General features: G+C 39.3%; 1 protein-coding gene across 1 annotated transcript in view; it reads right to left on the reverse strand.

The window, feature by feature from the left end:
• Positions 1-17,370, reverse strand: part of LOC108111928 (midnolin homolog) — an 86,876-nt gene extending 69,506 nt beyond the window's left edge. Inside the window, 2 exon segments of the mRNA XM_017221570.2 lie at positions 15,624-15,904; positions 17,161-17,370. The gene's annotated coding sequence lies outside the window, so the exon portion shown is untranslated.
• Positions 17,371-22,510: the final 5,140 nt, after the last annotated feature.

Raw genomic sequence — 22,510 nt, forward strand, 5'->3', positions numbered from 1 at the left:
ACATTTCTTCAATTTGAGCGCAAAGTGCAACAGCAACAGCTATAAGAAACTATGAAAAATATTATGTTATTTTTAACACACTGAAAGCGTGTGGAAAAGCTATTTTTAGACGAATCGCCATGCCACAAAAAAATGAAAGAAAAAAAAATAAGTGGAAATGGTATTAAAAGAGGAGGAAGAAGTGGTTTGTGGATGGAGGGCAGCGGCAATGCCACAATTTGCGGCAACTTGAACACACAACCGCTTCGGCGAGACTTTGGCTTGCTCGTAATTTTTTTTCTTGGTGGACATTTTCTTTTCGCATTTTCCACTGCCCTTCCCCACTCTTGAACTACGCTCCATGATTTATAATAAATATGGCCAATAAATTGCGATTTTTAAGTGCGTCCTTACTGGGCTCTCAGGCAGCTTAAAGAACGGAGTTCGTGCAACAAATTTCATAGAACAAAACGCTGTATTTGCTTAACATATATGATTTGGTTGCAAAGCGAAAGCAAACATCATATTAGTTTTTGGCTGAAATTGAAAATAAACTTAAGCTAGGCAAACACAGCCGCAAACACGTTGCACAAACAGTGAAGCGCCGCCACCAGCAGCAGCAACAGCAACAACTTGTGACAAATGCAACGGGAAGAAAAAAAAAACTAAAAAGGCAAACGGGCAAAAAAATGGCTAACAAAAAACATCAACCGCAAATGCATTTCGTTGAAGTTTTTAGTGCTGCGGGGTTTGTGGATGCTGGGTGGAGGAAAATCTAAATCGAAGTGTGGCATGTTGGGAAAACAACAGAAGCACACAGAAAAATCCAGCACGGAATCAATTTTCTGTTGATTTTTGGCAGAGGCTGGATGGTTTTCCCCATCTCGTTTTTGTTAAAGTAAGGGAGAAGGCAAACCCGAAAGCTAACTAACTTGATAACTCAATTTAATATCAAGCTCTCATACCACACGTCTAACCAAGAAGGTGTCTTTAAAACTTTAAAAAAAATTTGTAAAATCTTTACATAGATTTCTCCCTGTGCATCGGAAGCCTCCACGCTTTACGCATATTAAAACAAACACAGATACTCACGCGAATGCAATTTCATCGACGGATTAGAAAGGGGAAGCTGGTTTTTCCGGGGGGTTTGAACGAAAGACATTGATTTGTTTCCCTCTCAAACTTCGACTTCCAGTCTCTCCGGGGCAGACAACTCACGTAATGCCAAGTTAGAGGTGCAAAAAGCACATACCTCTACATACCCACAACAAACAGAGAAAAAATCCAGCTTGAAAAATACACACTGAGATTTGAGTGCCAAAAACTTTTGAATGGAATTTACGACTCTGCATATTAAATCATTTGGAATACGGCAAGTAAAAATATATAAAAAAAGAGAAGTACCAACTGGAGAATGTAAAATTTATGGGGAGATAGGGCAGACAGCAACAACAATTGCAAATAAAATATTCATCGAACGGGGAAAACGAAATAAAATGCAGGGAAAGACAAACAAAAGGCAGCTAAGTGAATCGCTGCCTTTTTTATTAGCCTCACAAATTTTTCTATAAAATAGTTAAGGCTTTTACCTAAGATAAAGTGGTCTGAAGTGCTGAAACTTCTTTAGGGAAACTTAAGCTTGGTAGATTCGTTAAAAATATAAATAAACAAAAACTTTACGATCCCTTCTGCTCTTTCTTTAAGTTGCTTAAGCTTAAAAATTCTTTAAAAATATATATTAAATTAATGAAAAGAGGAAATGAATGAACTTTTATATGCTATTTATTTATATATATAATATAAATTTTTAGGTATTTAAAAGCCACTCATAAACTAAAAAGGTAGCAAAGATTATTATTAAAAGGTATTCCAAGTCAAGGTATTTATATGGAAATTGTTGATGAGCCCACAGGAATTTGCGCCCATAAATTGTTTTAATTAATCTCGGGCGAAAGCAACCTTCATTAATGCTTGAATTTCCATACCTTCATCCCCACTCCACTCCCTTCCTGATTATCCCATCCTTTCACTTAAAACCCTCTTCAGGAATCACTTTGGCCCACTCCATCATTATCGCCCGGCACTTCCGCAGACGCCTTCAAGCCATTTTTCATTGTAATCCAAAACCGAACTCGCTGGCTGCGGTTGCCACTTCGCTTACGGTGACAGTAAATGTTACTGGCACCGCGGCAAGGCCGCAAGTCAGCCGAAAAAAAAATGAGAAGAAAAAGGTTTTTCACACTTAATTGGTAGCACAGAAAAGTACAAACATTCACGCTCCCAAAAAAAATACATATATCTGCTTATAGACCGAGTTACCCAACCCGCAGCCGTGGTGATAAATTAATGAATATGAACTGCAGTCGAGTGGGAGAGAACCGAAATTGCCCAACTGCCTTTTGGCTTATGAAAACTCGTTTTCTACTCCCAAATGCTATAAAGAGATACGAAACAAAAAAATCAAAAATACAACAAATATTTCAGCAATTTAAAACGGAATATTTAAGCCAAGTGACGTTCACTGGATTTTATACGAAAAAAATCTTAAAAACAAAATCAAGTTGCGGCAGGTCAGTTGATTCGGTTTGCTGCCAGTGCTGAAAGCCAAACTCAGTTGGGAATGCGAACTGCCGCCGACAAATGAATAAAATAAAATGAGATGTGTAATTTATGCACAAGTTTATGCGAATTGAATGTGGGTCTAATCGATTCGAAATGAGTGGCAAAGGCTTGTTAACTGATCTGTCAAAGAGTGAGTTATGCGAGCTCAAATGAACTTCATTTTCGGGATTACTTTGCAAATAAAACTAAGGAGTAACCAACTTTATATCCTCAATTAAATTAATTGCAGCTTAAAGTAAGAGTCCTGCCTAACAAATTAAGCACTTAGCCACCAATAAACTATAATTAATGTATTTCTTGGTATTTATTGGTAACAAGAGCTCAGGGTAGGTAAGCCACAACTCTCAGATTGGTTTAATATTCAGATTTTGTGATAAGTTCAAGTATGTTAAGTCAAGAGAAGTGGCTTTGTTCTGGCCTAAATACCAGCATAATTAACCTGATTCCAAAACTCTTGTTTTATTTAATGCTCATCCCAGCTAATCCCAAAGCCAACTCATTAGGCAAACTGTCTCTAAATAGCCTTGACAATTCAACTAGAATTTCCACTTAATCGGAGGGGTCAATGACTGTCAACACTCTCTCTCTAATCCAGATATCAGCCCCTTCTACAGCCCCATCTCCACCCTAACACAGATGGACAACAAATTGCATAATGGCATTTAAATGGCCCAGACGCATAAATGTCACAAAATGCTACAAATTGCCTTACCAAATGAACATCAATAAAAGCACTTTATGTCGCAAGTCACTTACAGACACAAATGCAGATGTCCACAGATATAGACACACACACACATTGGCACCGCAGCGTTAAGTAGCTGATGAGGATGCGGGGGGTTGCCTTCGAGCTGGTCAACAAACATGGCCAACATGTCTATTCAGCAGAATAAAAAAAAATGGAGAAAAAAGAACGGAAAATACCTCCAAAGGGAGTCGCCATCAGGAATCAGGAATCCGAGGCTGGGCAAATGGAAATGCGAACAAACCTGGACTGGCGGAGTCCTAACACAGCCCAACGAATCGAAACGAAACGAATCGAAACTCAATCAATGATCAATGAAAGGGCCTGACAGGCCGGCCAAGAGCGGACAAGGGGCGTGGCCGAGGGCGGCGGAGCGGTTGCCTCTTGGCGGCATTTAACATTTCCGTTGTTCGGTCTTTGGGGAGGCCCCAAGCAAAACGAACAGAACACAAACGATGAAGAGCTGCACTGGGAGAAAATTTAATTATATAAAATTCAGAAATTATTAATCCTTAATTACTGTTTTCATGTTATCCATATTTCTTAAGATATTTAATAAGTAAGTTTACTAACTCTTTTTAAAAACCAAATCATCCAACAGAAAGTTTTCTAATAGATTTTTATCATCGAAACTTTTCACTCTGTGTGTAGCTGTTAGCCTGCGGAAGCTGACGAGCAACGGATGTCACTTGCCACTTTGCCCCGCACCTACCCCCGCGCACCGCCCTTGATTAATTCAGTTTTGTTTCAGCTGCATTGCTGCAATGGCAAATATTTTTATTGCTCTCGAATGCTCTTGCTGCTCGACACGAACTAATCGCTTTGGCAAATGCAAATTTGCATTTTATGCGACCGACTGACAGGGAGTGTGAGAAGCTCCCTCTCAATCTCTATCTGTCTGACTCTGTTGGCTTTTATAAATGGCCATATCCATGGCTGATTAGCTCCATCTGGTCACTCGATTATGAGGCCGATGGCAGTAGCCAGTGGCTAGTGGCTAGTGTTGCATCGGTGGCTGCCACCGTATCCTGCCACATAAGTAATTAAATGGATCGCCTTTGCATCGCGCCCTCCTCTCCTTGGCCAATTGCCAACTTCCTGCCCGCAGTCATATGGCTTACAAATTATGAGCCAGCTGCCAAACTGACAAACGGGCCAAGAGCACCAAGAGCAGCAGCAGCACCACCACCATTCCGTCCATCGATCGATCCCCATGGGATGCGTTTCGTTTCATTTCGTTCGGACTTCCATGGAGATGAGGAGATACTCAGCGGCTGGGTAAGGGGGTCTGGAGTGGTTCAATGGGGAGCAATTTGTTGCGGCGACAGAAAAATATTTGCAAATTAAGCCGCTTGGGAGTCGATCTAACAACAACGTCATCGCAAACGTATGCATGGACTCAAATGGCAAATAGTGATTAAATCTCATTTAGGTTGAGTGCTCGGATTTGGCCAAAACATTTCCGATATTTATATCGAGATATATATTCGTTTTTATGGTTGGACAAATTTGGAAAAAGTGGCTTTGTGTATTCGGCAATCGGGCTTAGCTTTGGGTTTAATGAGCACAGGAGGCTAATTTAATTAAAATATGTTTAAGTGTATTTTATATATGTCGGCTTATTGGTTTAATTAGCCATTAGTGGGATCAATTGAGAGTAATTAGCATAATAGGTGTTATTAGAAATTGAAATTTGAGGTTTGCTTATTAAATATCAAAATAAATACAAAAGTTGGCCAATTTTCTCGATTTTTGTGGGCATTCAGTCCGCTTTTAGATCCCACTAAAGTATTCTTTCAATCCAATATTCAGCCCAGCTGCTCAGCATAAATTCAGCCTTCACCCCAGCTGATATTTTCATTTCATAAACTAACATTTCCTTTCATCTGAAATCATGATATTGGATGTCCAGTCCAGCTGTTGTTCCCATAACATTTCCAGATCTACTTTCAACGAATCAAAACTGTCAAGCTGTAAAAATACATCCTCTTACAACCACTACCCCTTTGTTGGGGAATCAATTTCGCTTGAGGAATTCTCCATAGAAAACGCTTTTTCAATTGAACTCTCGCACACGTGACAGAGCAAATGGTAAAAATATTCGAGACCAAAAGCAGCAGCACCACCACCAGCAGCAGCAGGCGAACATGAAATTTTCATCAGCGCCAGATGACAGCTGCTCTTCTGGGGTTAAGCTGATTTGCTTGAAGCAGTGAAGAGGAATATATATATATATTTTTTCATATGACCAGCTATACTCGTATGTGGCTGCTCTTGAACTTGAAGAAGAGGCGGCGGAGAAGCAACATATGCGAAATTTTTTTTAGCCATGTTGACAGCGCGAATATCTCTCTTTGCGTTTCGCGAAATCCTCTCTTTGACCTTAAACTTCAACTTCGGGCTGGGGGGAAAACAAGAAAAGTGGCTACAGAAAATGATAAAAAACTGAGAAAAAGACAAGGCACGCAAAGCCGGCTAAAACAAAACAACAAAAAAAACAAATAGCCGCCAGCTCCAGCGAAGCTTGATGCGATCGTTGGCTGCCTCGCCAAACGACATGAGCAATTAAAAATTTGCTAAATTAATTTTTTTCTCCTCTCCTTCTTCGGAGGTTTTTTATGTATTTCTTTTTAGTTTCTGTTTTTTTGGTGTGTGCAACTTTAAATAATTTTTCATTCGTTGCGCTCTCCCGCATTTTGGTGTAATTCATTAGGATGACTGCCTTTGGCTGGCCCTTTTCTGGTTTTCTGGTTTTCTGGTTTATCCCATCTTTATTGCTACACTTGACAGTTTGTCAGCAGTTGTGGAATATTTAATTTCATTTCGGTTTTATTAAATGCGGGCTCAGCTCTTTCGGTAAAAAAAAAGAGGGAGGAGAGGAGCGGGGGTGCCTGCAGTCGCTTCTAAGTTGACATTTATTTGTGCATATTGCGTATACGCCATGCATGCCAGCAGAATGGCATGGAATGGCATGGAACATGCAACATATAGCGCACAGCATGCAAACTCTGCCATGGCGGTTAGCCAAGTTTGTCCCAAGTTCTGGCAACAGTCCACGCGCTCCCGTCCTCCCCCCAAAAAACATGTGTACAAATGTGTTGGGTGTTTATCTTCATTTCGGACTTCTGGCTCTCGGGGCTTTTCCAGCAGCAGCAGCAGAAGCAGTAGCAGCACTAGCAAAGTTTTCAGTCGGATTCTGGCTAGCAGATTGGATTGGATTTGGGCAACATTGGAGCGGCTCCCTACAAACTCCACAGATTCAATTACAACCCTGTCGAATATGTAATTAATTTAAGGATATAATAATCTGCAGCTTCCCTACTGAAAATGGAAATGTTAATGGCCAGGAAATGGCCTCAAGATGAAACAGATTCTAGTCAAATAGGTTCCATTCGCTCGATTAGTAGCAGGGTAATTAGACCGAAGTTAGATTAAGGAGTCCTTCAATTTTGGTTTTCATTTTTAAGAACATTTTAACAATGCAATTAACGAAATGGTAAATAATTTGGCTACTAGAAAGGTTGAGTATTATGCCACCAAGTGACTCCAAGAAAATTATAAATATTTTCCAAAGTTTTTCTCTCCCCCTAGAAATCAGGAAATGTTTTGGCCCGGGAAATGACACGAAGATGAAATAGCAACAAATTTAATAAGTTCACTCGATTAGCAATTAGAACCCATGGAAACTGAAGACACGATCTCGGAGGGCTAAGAACTTGGGAACTCAGAGCTAAGAGCAATGAGCAATGAGCTATGAGCTATGAGCTATGAGAAACCTGACAGCACGATTTAGCGTCAGCAAAAGGGCCAAAAGCTGCGGAATTATGGGCCATATTTTGCGGTTGCAGCTGCAATTGCCCGCCAACAGTTAACAGTTGGTAGATTTTGGGTTTTTGGGATCGCGAATTGCGGATTGCGGCTCGTTGACAGTTGGCCCGGTCAAATCGAAGCCGATTTCTAGCCCCAAGCGGCGGTCGCATTCCTTGGAGAACAATAACAAACTGAATGAAAATTGTGAGCATCGATCACGATCTGACAGACTAACTGACTTACTGACTGACTGAGTGACTGACTGACTGACATCACCCGCGGCCAGTTTATGAAGGGAAAAATCAGATTTTTGATTGCGCCCCAACCTTTGGCTAAGGTCACTTACCGGGTAACCGCAATCTGGAATCCCCCCTTTGAAAATCCTCTTTATTTTCACTACCCTGTGGCGCAATTATAACTTGTTGGAATTGTTTGAAAATTAATACAGCTTATGCTGCACACAATTGACAATAATTTCTAACAGCAGCGCAGGAAAGGCAACACAACCAACAAAACAAACAGCCAACAAACAACGGACAATTGCCACATGCAAGCCAAAAAGTTGAGTCACTTTTAAACCGATTATCAGGCCGAAACAAAAATGCTTTCAAGCCCAGCCCCGGCCGAAAGCTAGCTGGCTGGTCTCTGCCGGACCGGGGCCACAATTAAAGAATTGCAGCGGCAACAAACAAATTTATGAGCAACTCACTTCTTTTATTCTCGGTTTCCTCTTATTTCCAGATAAGCAGCATAAAGTTGCCATGTGGAGAGCCAACAATTAAGTTCGGTTTTATGGTCGAGACAGTTGGCCAGGCCAAGCCAAACCGCACAACATGTCAAATGTCATTTGTCTGGCAATCACGATTCAAACATATTAGATAACTCCAAATTGCCGAGCTGAAAGAGACTTGGCCGATCTACTGATTGCCCGACAGCCAGCTGGCTAAGCCATCGGTGCTTTATTTCATTTCAAACGAAATCAATCAGCCTAATGACACGAATCAATTAAAGACTTATGCAAATCTAATGAGTGTTTCGATTGGAGAAAGAGCCAAGAGATGCCGGCAGTTGAGGTAACATAATTTTAATAAACAGCATCGCAGTTTAGCTAAGCTGATGCCGCGACATCTTATTTGATTAAAAACCAAAAGCAAATAGTAAAATTAAGCAAACGAATAGAGTGTAATAAAGTTAAAGGTGTTTGTTTATCTAATTAATATCTAATTAAAGCCCAATAATAATACAATGACTTTAAAGTAAAGACTGACTCTAAATTCAATATTCATCTTCATCTCCCCTTTTTCTAGATTTGTTACCTATTTTAAAATGATTTAATTTGCACTAATTTTTAACTAAATATTTTTTTTTATTCAATTCAATTCTCTATATTTTAAAAATGTTTTCAACTTGTTCACTGCACAACCATGCTGAGTGGGTAAAACATAAATTAAGAAATTCCCACCCACTAACTCTGACGATTCCCACCCGCTGAATCGCATGCAAATATTCGCATATCTTTTGACTTTGATGAGCCCTATCATCAAAGGCTTCCCCTTTTCAGTTCCTGCTTCATTCAATGGACCCCCGGGGCAGTGCACTTCCTGCCCCTTAACCCATTACTTTCTCCCTTAACCCCTTTTGCACACACACACTCCCCCAGCAATTGCTGACAAATCATTTGGCATTTGACTACACTGCGCTGCATTTTTTTACACTCCACACCACACACATTTTTTTGTTAGTTTGGCATTTTTACGCTGCGGTTGCCATTTTGGCATGTGCCAAGCAGCCTTTTTTGAGCCCCATATGTCTGAGTTGCCAACTGTCTGGCCATCTGTCTATCGATGGTTGTTGCCGCACTGCGATGTTGCAACACAAGTGCTGGCTGAGAAGAAGGGCGGAGAAGTGGAAAAGTGGAAAAGTTTACCTGTCGGTCCTGTATCGAGGTATTTGTCACTTTTTTGGGCCAATTTGACTGCGCATTGTTGGTGTCGCTGCCAATGCAGTTGCCCATTTTTCACACATATCAATATTTTTTGCTGTTACTAGGCCCCCCTTTTTACTCTGTGGGCGCGTGCCCCAAATTGCACGGCCATGTCCGGTGTAAAAAATGAAAAGACAAAAAAAATAAGAACCAAAAAATGCATGAACTGGATTTATGTTGAAAAATGCTGGTGCAAAAAGCAAAAGACAATAAACAAAGCAAATTTTTCATATTCCTTTGTCTGCCTTTTGGCCTCCGCTAATGAAATTATTTACTTAAAGTCAGTGAACCTTTTTTCTAGCAATTTTTTTAATTTGATCAGGAAAATGTAATTCATTTTCAGTCAGTCGAATATAGAAATTCTACCAGCTGTTTGTTGTTGGGAAGCTAACAATACACATTCGCCACATTAATTAAGCAAAAAACAAGGTGGAAAAAGCCATCAATGTATTGCAGGATAATTGAATTTGTCAAAAACTTCTATGAACTGAAAGTGCACTTGGCTGAGGGAAAAACTGTGCACAATTTTCCCCTTAGGGGCCTGTCTAAAAGCCATTTTCGGTGTTTACATTGTCAGCTGCAGTTTTTTTGGTTATTTGCAAAGCTGAAATAATCGCAGAAAACACAGCCACGATTTGTGCCTAAACTATGAATTGCAAATATTACAAAATAATCCCTGTGAATTTTGTGCATTTGACTAAAGAAATTTGAAATTGAGTGGTTTGTGGAAAGGGAAAATTATGTAAAATGTGCAAGCGAAAAAAAATCATCAATTCGTGCCCGAGTCATTCCGAGTTTTCCCCTTCCTCTCCGAAAAATAGTTTTCGTAGTCGATGATGATGATGCTTTCAGCACTCCCCGTTTGCTTTTTTTTCCACCTCCATCTTGGCCATTTTCCCCTAAGTTGTTTGCCTTTGTCCACTCGTTGATTCTGGCCCAGACTGTCACCAATTGGTTTTTGTTTTCATGACTTCATTATTGTATTTCCCGAACAGTGAATTTCATAACTTGAAAACCAATTTCGGTAACCTGAGAAAACTTTCAAGCCGAAACTTGGCAAATTTTAAAATAATTGTCAAAGAATCAAAGTTTTCCACATCGTTAACGTAAGCCTTTTCCGCTTATTGCTACATTTTTGGTGAGTACAATTGAAAGTTAAGATAACAAATTTAGTTCTTTTTAATTATATTAAATATTATTTTTCTAAGATTTTATATCTCTTGAGTTCATTATTAAAGTAAATCTAAAACCTTTTTCTATAATTTCATCTTGATTTCGTTGTTTTCGCTGTTCTTTCCCTAGAATCTCTTTAATTCTTTCTTGGCAATTTCTGGGCCATAATTGATTTGCTGAAATCTCGATATGGGAACTTGTAATTGAATATAATTTGCGGGCATCGATTGCGCTGACCTGAATCTAATCCCCCAGCGAATCCGAATCGAATCCGAATCCGAATCCCTTAATTTGTGGCTCTTGTCTCCCGGACTTAACTTTATTTTCTTTTTCTTATTCTTATTTTTTTATTATTATTCTGTTCTTAAGATTTTTCTTGGAGTTATTTCCTGGCGGAGGTAGAAATTCATTATCATTGCCGCGGGCCACTCAAAAGGGGGAAGTTGGAGAAGAACTTCACGATCTGGCCGGCAACAACAACAACAACGACATACTTGCCACATGCAACATGTTATTTAAGCGTAAATCATTTCTCAACGTTGGCCAGAAGAGAAGAGCTGGCTGGCTGGCTGGCTGGCTGGCTGGCAAGTTGCGACTTGGAATTGGAATTTCGATTTTTCACAAGTTCACATGTTGCTCCCCGCGATTTCCTTGGCCGTGGTAAATCCACTGGAGCGCAGAGATGATGATGATGATGATGATGTTGATGATGAAGCCGCCAACGCCGCCAACTACAACTTTAGTACAACCAACAGCATTTTCCATTTTCATTTTCACACGCGGTCATTAGAGTTGAACCCACTTAAGAAGAGAGTGAGACTCGCGTTGGAACTCCTCTTTGGCTCATTCTTCACACACACACACTGGCACACTAGCAACAACGGCAAAAAAAAAAAAAAATGAAAATAATGAAAATCAAAAAAGAAAAGAAAAACTCCTGTTGAAGCTCAGCAATTGCTGGGGAAATAAATTAAATTTAACTTGCATTTTCCCCGCCGCCACCGCTAAGGGCCAAAGTTGTTCTCATTCTCCCACTTGGCATTGCATGTACTGCGAGTATCTTACAGATACTTTTGCTCGGCTCTGCCCTGGGTTCTCCAGCACCGCTCTAGCTCCGCTCCAGCGCGTTCTGCCATATGCAAATTAAAATTAAAAGCCTTTTTGTACTGCTTAACTTTATTTTTCTGCCCTTGCCACCTCCCTTTGCACCCATCGCTGCAGCCACTCGAGGAGGATCTGGAGTTGGTCATGGACTTGGACTTGGTCTTCCTCTTGCTCTTCGAGCTGCTCTTGGACTTGCCGACTTGGAGTTGGTCTTGGACTTGGTCTTGGGGTCTGCGGCTGGTCTCGTCTCTTGCCTATGACTTTACAATTTGTTTGGCCTGCTGCGGCCGCCGATAGGCCCTCTGAAGTGTGAAACATGGCTTCACACAAATTTACAGAGGGAGAAATAGGGGCAGTGATTTTAACAAAGTAATAATGAAAATGAAATGGCGTAAAACTAGTTACTCATTTCAACAAATTATCTAATTTTTGGTTCTTTATTTTTGAGACATTTGCATACTTTTATGATTAGTTAAACTAGACTTAAGAATATTTCTCTACAAAGAAAACTGTTTATAACATTTTTACAACTTATTTTTATATGTCAAGATCCCACTTTAGCAATATAATTAATAACTATTATTTTTCTTCCAGTGTGTCCACACAAATGAAGATTCCGTCACACAGATACAACTCAGCACAAAATCACTGCGGACGAGGCTTCGTCTTCGTCTTAGCTTGTCATTCCAGTGCCTCCCCCATCTCCCCCTTACCAACCACAACAACAACAATAATATCAACAACAACAACAACAATATCCCACTGGCCAACTCTGACTTCATTGGTGTTCGGCTTAGCGCTCTGAACTGCGCTGAACTTCTTGAAGCGGAAGTTCAAGGCGTTCACTCAATTGTATCGTGTAATGAAATGTTTTATAACACCAAAACAGACACCAAAACACACACACCAGCCGGTCTCTGATCTTGGCCTTCTTGAGATTTCAGTTTTTTTTGTTTAGATTCTATCAATCCCCAGTCTTATTCCTCTCTGGGTCATTGGCTTCTGCCATTCGCCCTTAATCGTCAGCGGTTTGATGGCTCATTAGCATTAATATATGTAATATTTATGCAAATATTTACTATCACAGCCACAGAATTCTGTCTCTTCTGGCTGGTTCACATCATTTGTCATAGGAAAACCAATCAGTTTATAGCAGTTAATTATGCGCCAATAATTAAACTGAAGCAAACAGTCTAAGGGAATCAAAGAAGGGCAAGAGATAGCTGAAAGTTTGTATACTCTATAAGAAATGGAATCGAAGATCACACGATCTAAATGTTCTTCAGAATTTTATTCCCTTTTGATGTTAATGATCTGATATTGGTCTGATGTTTTACTATACTGACTATCCATGATAATGAAAAGACAGCTGTTAACATAAAAAATGCTGACCCAAAACAGATTAAGTAATCAGCTAAAAGATATATATTTTTACAACTACGGCACATCTTCAATTCGATTTTTGTGGGAGTCAAAGGCCTAATCTTAGCTTATAGACCCTTTGCAGAACAGTCTGTCAAGAGGAAATCTCCTATATCGCTGGAGTTGAAGTGACAGCCAGCTCCAGCAAAGCTGACTTAACTCTTCCCAAGGTTGTAGACCTTCGTCGAGTGAATACCAGAAAAAGAAGAGAACCAGAATGGCAGAGAAGTGAGCTGATGGAGGAGTTGGAAGAACAAAAAACGAAATGATAAAGTATTCCAAAGGCCAGGCCAGACACACACCGAAATTGACGTAACTTATTCGCATTTATATCACTCCTCTCATCGGGAGAACCACCGAATGCCGACCGAGGCATCGGACATGGCCAGAGATTCAGAGATTCAAAGATACAGATACCATCATCAGTGTCGGCTCACGCAACAACCATAAACAACAACAACTACGGCCTGGCGCGTCAAAATTAATACGTTTTTAAATGCCAAAGCCACGCAGCTTCCTGTAGAGAAAGAGAGCGAGGGATGATGATCGACTAAGGGGACGACGAGGGGGACCAGAAATCGGAGACCCTATACCCCAGAGCTCCAAAGAGCCAAAGATCTTCCAAAGTCCCCCAACTCCCATCCCCATCAGCAGCCCAGCTACGAAGTTACCAAAGTCTTACGCACATGCGTGTAATTGTTTTTATTCTGGCCGACTCCGGTTTCCAGGTCGCTCTCAAGACCATCAGATTTTGGAGGAGGAAGTTTGAAGAGTTTCGAAGAGAATTATAGTTATAAACTTAATTAAATAAAAGGAAATATAAGTTTTTAAATTTACTTTCCTTAAATAAATTTCAATTTTTAAAGAGTGTTTTTTACTCCTACTATTTATATTTCTACTCAAAAAAGTTAATAAAAGATCCATTCATTAGCTTTAATCTCTATCTCTTACTTATTATTATATGATGTAATATCATTCTACAAACTCCTCTTGCGACCCTCGCACAATTAATGATGACTGGACGCGAGACCCCGAGCCGAACCCTTTACGGAAAAGCAAAACCGAAATGTAAATTGAATTTTAAAAGGCAATTTAACTTGCGCGCCTGGCCCGACTGTGGCCATAATTAAAAATTATCTTCAATTTAACACTCGACAGGGCAGAAATGCTTCAATTCCTGATCTACGCAATTTATTCATTATTTTTTCCCTACCATTATTGTGCTTTAAATGGTAACCTTTTTTTTCTTAATTAACCCGAAGCCCACAGCCAATAAGAGTTATGTTTTGTATTTGAAATTATTGAAATCCGATTCCCGTGTTGATTTATTGGCATTTGAGATAAGCCAGCAAATTGCATTAAAATTAATGCAAAATTAATTAGCTGCAAAAGGAAAAGAAGGGCATGGAGTAGGGAGGCGCACTGCCTCACTGCAATTTCATTCAGAACCAGCAAGTGCGGCATTTAGTGGACTTTAATTGCATTTCTGTTCCGGCATTCAAGTGGAAAATATTTTTGGTCCAACTGAGCCGAATCTCCATTGGGGATTACCGCAGGATTATGCCGGCCAAAAAGGAGCTCGCTTTTAGGAGCAAGAAAAGTTTTCCATGAAAAATACTTGAGTACTTTCTGAAACTCATTGGAAATTCATATTAAATTATATGGTTGTATATGTGATTTGTTTTTGAAGTGTGAAATTTATAAGCCCTTGTACGTTGTTTCTTCACGACAGCCAATCGAAAAATGCGTTTTAATCTCGTCTCTCAATTATAACTTTGTTTTGCTCTGCGAACAGTTTCCAATTTACATAAATCAAGTTGATTCGACCTAAGCCAACCAATGCCCACGTGCATCATTTGTACACACATATTTTCATCTATGCAATCAGTGTTACAGTGCGTTTCGTTACTGTAAGAAGTTTTGGGGCGATCACATTTGACATTTTTTTATTTTTGAGTAAAAATCTTATATAAACCGACTTTACTAGCCAATCAACTTATATTTATGTACCTCACATTACATGCCGCATCGACAGCTGGCAAATAAATGTTGTGAATAAAATTTTACGCCTTTTTTATGATTAATTCGCTGTCATTTAATTGCCACAAAATGCGACAAAAACAGATAAAATGCCAACAAAAATTGTCAAACAAAAATATTATTCGAAGCTCTATTTGCATATTTGGCTTAAAGGAGAAAAAGAGTTTTGCCCAATTGGCTTTTGAATATTCGAGAGTTGGCCCAAACATAAAACGATGAAAAACGCACCAGCCAACGGAAATAATAATAAAGAGTGAAGCGAGTTTATGCAAATGTTGCACGCGTTTGTGTTGATATTTGTTTTTGGAGTTTTTGTGTTTTGGAGGCGCGTCGTTGAAATACGCTTAAAGCCATCAGCCAGCATCATCGTTTAGTTAGTGTGGTCGTAAAAACAGCCGGAGTCTTTAATTGATTTGCCTCACTCTAGCATGCTGAGCACGTTCCGTTTGCCACCATGTCGTATGGGTAATATTTATTGAGCTGCCCGCAAGTGAGTGTGAGGGTGTAAATATAAACGATTAAATAATTGAAAGATGCTGATTAGATAGCATTACACTGGCGAGGGGCGGGCCAGCTAAATGAGATGCAAAACAATCCAATTTAATTGCAAATTTAAATTGAAATTTTGCCAAATTTGCTTAAAGGCCCCCAAGAGACGTGGCATGTGAAGGGGAATGCCAATGAGTTTTGTAATTAATCACAGTTCAACTTGCTAAAATAGTAAATGCAGATATATCAACTTACTTTGCTCAGTTCCTTATTTTCCATATTTTGAAATTGTCTTTGTTTCCACTTGATGAACGTAAATTGTAATTAATAATGCAAAATATCGACACAAAAACGAAACCGACTTCAAAGTAAAAGACACAAATATTCAATAAAACACATTAATATTTATAAGCGAAATTTCCATATTTTTGGTTACACACTTTCATTCAAAAAACACAAGCACAAATAATACTCCAAACTATAAACCAATTTAAATGGTTTTTTGAGTGGAAAATCCTTGTTAAATGTGGAAAATACTGGAAAAGAAAAGAGAGAAAAATGAGGAATAAATAAAATAGTAAGAAAAATGGATTTATTAAATATAAATTAGAAATAAAGAGATTAATATCATTAAATTAATAATTCTTACTTAAGGAAGTGTTTATTATTTAAAATGAAAACCAACTGGAAAATCATTAAAAATCTTTAAAAATTGAGTAAGTAATTTAAGATAAAAACGAAATTATGAGAAAATCTGCCGGCAAACAAATGTCTGCAAATTTTCCTTTCTACTTGGCTTACAGCCACCCTCTCCTTCCCCTCATCCCACCAACCTCCTCCTGTTTTACCCCCTTTTCTGTAGATTCCAGAGGGGATTAAGGCTATATCTAGGGCTAGAGAGATTACGCAGGGGGACAGTGGCTACTAAAACTGTCTCAAGTTAATCGCTTTTATTTATTTTCGCCCTGTGCCAAGCGAAAAAAGCCAAACACACACACACACACACACACAGCCAGAAACTCGGGAACCTTAACTGCAACCGGTTTTTCCACTCACACACACACAGGGACTTTTTTCTTTTTTTCTTTTTTTTTTTCTTGCTTTTTTTGCGCGCTTTTAGCTATTTTCTTCTTTTTAATATAAACTTTTTTCGTTTGTTTGCTGTTGAAGAATTTATGAAAATCATAAAACAAAAGCGAATTTCATTCCACATGTGCATCAGTGTGAGTGTGTTTAGTCTGGGCTTAGTTTCGGTTATTGGTGTTGGTGAGCGCTTAGGTTGCAGTTGCAACAGATAGACACCACAAGCACAAGCTTTCATGTCTAGCCAGGTAGCTAAGGTAGTAGCTGCTCTTGGCCAGGTTAACACGCCAGGCTTGGCGACGTCATAAAGTCAGCTGCCGCTTCTGTTTTCTTTTGTTGTGACTTGCTGCCTGCCTTTTGTTGCCAGTTGTTGCTGTTTTTGTTGCCGCTGCTGCTGCTGCTGATGCTGCTGCATCTGCTGCTGTCGCCTAGATGTTGCTGTTGCAGCGGCAGCAGCAACTATTCGGTTGACAGAGGCTGCCAGCCAGCTTTCAAGGCTGTTCAGAAGGCAGCCACACTCACACTCACACACACATTCGGCCACACTGGCTTTCATTTCGCCTGCCGTTAAAAATCTTTGATTTGAACATGCTTAAAAAAGTCGCACAATATATATCTATATATGTAAATATTTCAAAAACAGGCTACCGTTTATAATTAATTCAACAATTTCTGCTTTGTTGTTTCTGTTTTTTTGGGTTCAAATTACCGTTTTCAATGTGCGGGAGTAAAACGTGTTTTGATTGTTGTTGCTGCTGCTGCTGCTGCTGTTGCTGCGAGTGATGTTGCTGCTGTGGCAGTTGCTGCTGTTGCTGCTTCTTTGGGTTTTCAGTTTTCTAAAGCGCGGACACGAATTGAGAGATTTGAATTGGGAAAACCAACACGCAAAGAAACGCAGCTTCTTAATCGACTTTTTCGTTCGGCTGGCAAAGCTCAACTGAAATGCCAATCCAATTGGAATTCCCTTGCTGGCCGAACATGTTGCCAGCGTATGTTGCGATACATGTTGCCAACAATGTTTTAACTGCTTACCAACTGCTTTAAGGCAACATTACTTATGAGCCTCTCTTTTGCTGGTTTATCTCTCTCTCGCTCTTTAGTGGAAAACTCACTGCCTCTTCGACGGAAGTAAAACTGCATCAGCCGGTTTGTTTACCTTTTTTACGTGTCATACTGTTATACCGGCAAAACATCTGTGACTTGGCCAACACACATACAAGCACACACTCTCTAAACTTCCGTGGTGGCTTGTTTTTTTGTTGTTGTTGTTGTTTTCTGTGGGTGGTTGCCATGGCGTGTTGATAAATAAGCAAATAAATAAATAAACAGTTTCAAGTGTTTGCCCAAATTGAGTCAAATTTTCACTCTCCACGATTGCAGTTGCTGGCTGGCGGCGGGGGAAATAAATCGAAATACTTTTGGCCCGATTGATGGCTTCATCAAGTGCAATTGCAACAATTAGCCAAACTTTGGCCACTCGAAACACTTGGCTAGATTGGTTCCTCTGCTCGTTCTTTTAGGGGGGACACTTTAAGAGCGTATTGATTAAGCATTTATCAAAAATAAAAGTTTCATTAGCTTTTTGGGAAGGAATTAAGGATTAATATTGCTAGGGTGCCTGATTAATTGATCATGAGAAAGTAGTCATCAACTTTGATAGTTGCAATTTACTTTGTATTTCTCTTAAATTAAATTAAATTCAGCTTTTAACCTAACTAAAAGAAGCTTTGCGATGGCTTAGATAATAGTTACTGCGAGAATGACTAACTAAAACGTATTCCATTGGGAATAATCAAACTCAAAGGTATGCATATAGACCAAGCCCCATACTGACAGTAAATGCCATAATTAATACAAAGTCCCCAAAGACGAAGTATTCCATATGGAATTCAACTAGACATGTGGTTTATGTAACTCAACTTATCTTTAATCAATACAGTGAAAATCAATTCAGCTTAATACATACATCTAATTGAATCGCTTAAACCAAGACAGGCTCTGGCTTGACCCAGTGGATTTGTGGCAGATAAACATGAAATCTCCCCCCTGCAAGCCACTGGCCTCAATTATTTTCACAAATTGTAATTACTTCATCGAAACAATTGAATTGAATTGTTTTCCGGCTACTGTATTGCATCCCCCTCTCCATTCCACACCCACTCCTCAGCTTTAAGCCTCCACACCCAAAAAACTGTATTGAACTCGGGTATTCGATTGTGAACCTTTTTCTTAGCCATTTTGGTGATTTCATAACTTTATTAATTCATTTTGTTCATTGTTTCCCTTGATGGCGGCTTTTCCCCCCGTTGTTTAGCTGTTTACGGATGCCAATTCAAGCGCGACAAAAGACAAGAAGCCACAGTCAAAGCCAAAGCCAAAGCTAAAGTTAAAGCCAGAGCCAAAGAGGTGGTTACAAACCGCGGGATTCAAGTTGGTCCAAAGAAATTCCAATTCCAATTAATGAAAATGAGAACAACCCGGGGGGAATCAAAGGGGAGCGAAACAGGCAATAAAATTATGCAAACAGCAGGTGTTGGCCATTAGCTTTTCCAGTGTTTTTGCTGCAGTCACCAATTTGGGTCATTAGCAGGTGTTGTCATCTCTGCCAATTTCCTTTTTTATGGCCAATATGCTCGTATACTTGCCGGCAAAACCACAAACTTCGCCTCGAGCTGTGCGCAACCAATCAAAGTTATTAAAACAAAAGAGCAACATAAGAACTTTTTTTTTGTTTCTTTTTTTAGGGAGTGGAACGGCGGCTTTTGGGAAGTGTAGAAAATTTAATTAACTGCTAAATTAAATACACTTTTCGGCATGCTTTTTGGGTTGTTCTAACCTTGTTCTTTTGGTTATTTTTCTGGCTTTTTGTTCTCTGAGATTCCCCAATGGAAACGGCGAACTCCGAACCAGAACGGGCTGGAAAACCACTCAGCAACCACCCGCAATGGAGCGTCCACTTTTGGGTGGTTCTTATTGTTACTGTTGTTGTTGCTGCCGCAGTGCGTCGGAAGTTGTCGCCGGCAATCAACAAACCATAACGCACAACAAACAACGGTACTCCGGCCGCCGAGCCAAACAGCCAGCGAAACATTTAACGCCGCTTTGGCCCGCCATTTCCCATCTCATTCTAACCGCCTGTTGGCATATTCAAAATAGAAAGAGACGGGCATAGAAGAAATTCATTAAAAATTTCTTTACCTCAGCGCTCAACAAATTAGCCCAAGCTTGATAAGTGGCTAGAAAGAAAATAGAAAAAAGAAAATAATTAAAACCACAAAATAGCTGCCGAGGCCCACAAATTGTTCTAAATGGATAAATTAAGAAAATGTTTAATGTTTATCAGAAGGAGATAAAATAAAGAATAAAACATTAATGTGGCCTAATGATAGTGCTAATTGGTCAGAAATTAACCATATATTTTATTTTAATTAGATGACATTTTTAAATTAATTTTTAAGAATTTTAAGTGGGATTATTAAAGAATTTACAAGACTTGGGAAAACGTTTTTAGTCATGAAAAAAAATGAAAAAGCCATTAAAAATATTTAAAATGAAGAAATTTTGAAACAAAAAAAAATATATACAAAAAATTTAAATGAGAAAAAAATAAAAAAAACATTTTTAAAATTTCTATGAATAAAATTTAAGAAAATTCAAGCCAAAAATTTAAACTTTTTGATGGAAAAACAATATTTAATATCCCTATATATAATGTAACATGATTGTATCCCTGTATCGGGTACTTATTGTAACACATACATCCGTATTACAATATTATTATTAGTAAAATTTCTTAATATATTATTTTCTTTATTTGTTTTTATAATAAAACCTATAAAATCCTTAAAGAGAGATGAAAATCACAAGTAATATAGGTTACATAACCAACCCAAATGCCTGCAAATTAAAACCATTACTGTTGGACATTTGGCAATATCAAAATTATCGATCGTAATGAATAGTTTTAGTTTGGTTTAAATTGTCCATTGTTTTCGTTTATCAATTTCCCGGCCATAAGCTGTCAATTTTATGGCCAAAAGCGGCGCTTCTCTTTATGAGTTTCAACACCCATTCCCCCAAACATTTTTCCCTCGTCTAACCCAACGCACTAAAAGTAAATTTATGTTGATGATTTTGTGTGTGCCTGTGTGTGTGTGTGTGTGTGTGTGAGGCGGCCTATTGCCATAGTCAGAGCCGGAGTTTTGGCTTTTCATAGCCAAAGTCATGGACGTGGACTTTTTGCTGGCGGCGCACGCAGACCAAGAGCCTCAAATTGGAGTTTGGATCTGAAGTTGGAAGCTTCTATATACATATATATATATATATATAGTTGTATATATATATATAGCAGGCAGACAATGCAGTTCGGAGCGCGGTCATTGGACCGCTGCCCACCCAAAAAGGCGGCACTAAATTGCTTTGAAATGCCGTTAGAACAATAATTGCGCGCACACCACACTGCCAACATATGATTGGAGCTGGGAGATAGAAAAGCCTTTTGCCAATTTATTGAGTTGTAAAATTTGGCGGACGGCGAACGACGGTCGACGGACGAGGAACGACGGCAAGGCAAACGGCCGGTTCAGGCAGTGTGCAGTGTGCAGCATATTAAAAATAAATAAATTAAAAGATGTAAGCCAGACGGAGGCTGTGCTCATTAGAAGCCACTAGTTGGAGGGATCAGACGGGGAGCAGATGGACCAAAGCCGACGAAACAGAATGAAAACTGAGGTTTTGGACCCACTCCAGACTAATTGCCCAGCAAAAACGGGCTGAGGCAGTTCACAGGAAGACTTTTAAGGGTCCACCTAAAGAAAATATGGCTAAAATATATATAATTTGATTATAATATTTAAGCTAAGGATTAGATTGAATGTCATTTACACTGAAATACTATAACTAAGCGGAAAGTGAAAAGAAGTCCAATGAAATTAGTTTATAAAGTAACAGAAATGAGTTAAGCTTATGATATAAGAATACTCACTTACTTACTTAACTACTCATCCAAAAATATGTTGAAAATAAAATTAACTTAATTATTTACTCAACCAGTTAGCAGTTTGTAATTAGAGATATCAGTTATTTTGTGAAACTTTTCCCAGTGCACATTTCCCGCTGCTGCTTTTGGCAGAGACAGTGACGAATGTCACTTCCTTATTGCAAGGTCAGTTGGCTGGCAGGCAGCTCGCCGGGACTCCTCTCCCACAACCTCAGCGGAGGTTGTAACTGCAACTGCAACTGCAACTGCATTGATTGATGCTCTGCCAGCTGCCGTTAGTCGCCGTCTTGAACCGCCAAAGGAGCAAATGCAAAACTTCACACCAAATTGGCAGTGCCTAATCTGTCCCAGACCCACGGACCAGGTCCAAAAATAGTCAGCCAGGCCAATTGGCAAAAAGAGTCTCTCTCTGTGCATGTGTTTGTGTGTTTATGTTTGTGTTAACAATAAACATAAATTAATGAAATGCTAAAACAGTCGCGGCAACGCAAACAGCGAACAAGCAAATTGGAAGGGGACATGTTTATGGGAACTGATGGGAAGGCAGCTTCCTTTGCCACCTTTCCGCCTTTCCCCTCCTTCTTGCCCCACTGCACAGGTCGCACTCGGCGAGTGTCTCTCACCTTGTTCGGCGCATTTTGTGTGGCCATTTTCGGGGTAATTTGTTGTATCTCTGCCATTTAATGTTAGCGAATTTGTTGCTTTTTTCGCGGTTTTTTTTTGTTTGAATTGTATTTTACTTTGCGTTGTTAGTGGTAAATAAGTAAATAATTAAAATATCCCAATAGGGGAAGAGAAAGAAAAGGAAAAGGAGGGAAAAAAAGGAAAAGAACGGGAAAAGGCTGGAATGTTAACGACTCAATAAAGAGATGCAAACAAATGACACCTGTGGCGGAGGAAGGCCTCTTCTTGCTCCGCCATATAATAAAAGCTACACAGAAAGAAATTGTTGGTGTTTTTACGGTATTTTATGCGTTTTTTTTCGGTATTAAAGTGCAAGAAGCCTGTTAAAGTCTTTAAGAGGTTTCTTAACTTCCGTTTTAAGATACTTTGCTTCCCA

Source organism: Drosophila eugracilis, unplaced genomic scaffold (assembly GCF_018153835.1).
Source record: "Drosophila eugracilis isolate 14026-0451.02 unplaced genomic scaffold, ASM1815383v1 contig_90, whole genome shotgun sequence".
Classification (NCBI taxonomy): domain Eukaryota; kingdom Metazoa; phylum Arthropoda; class Insecta; order Diptera; family Drosophilidae; genus Drosophila; species Drosophila eugracilis.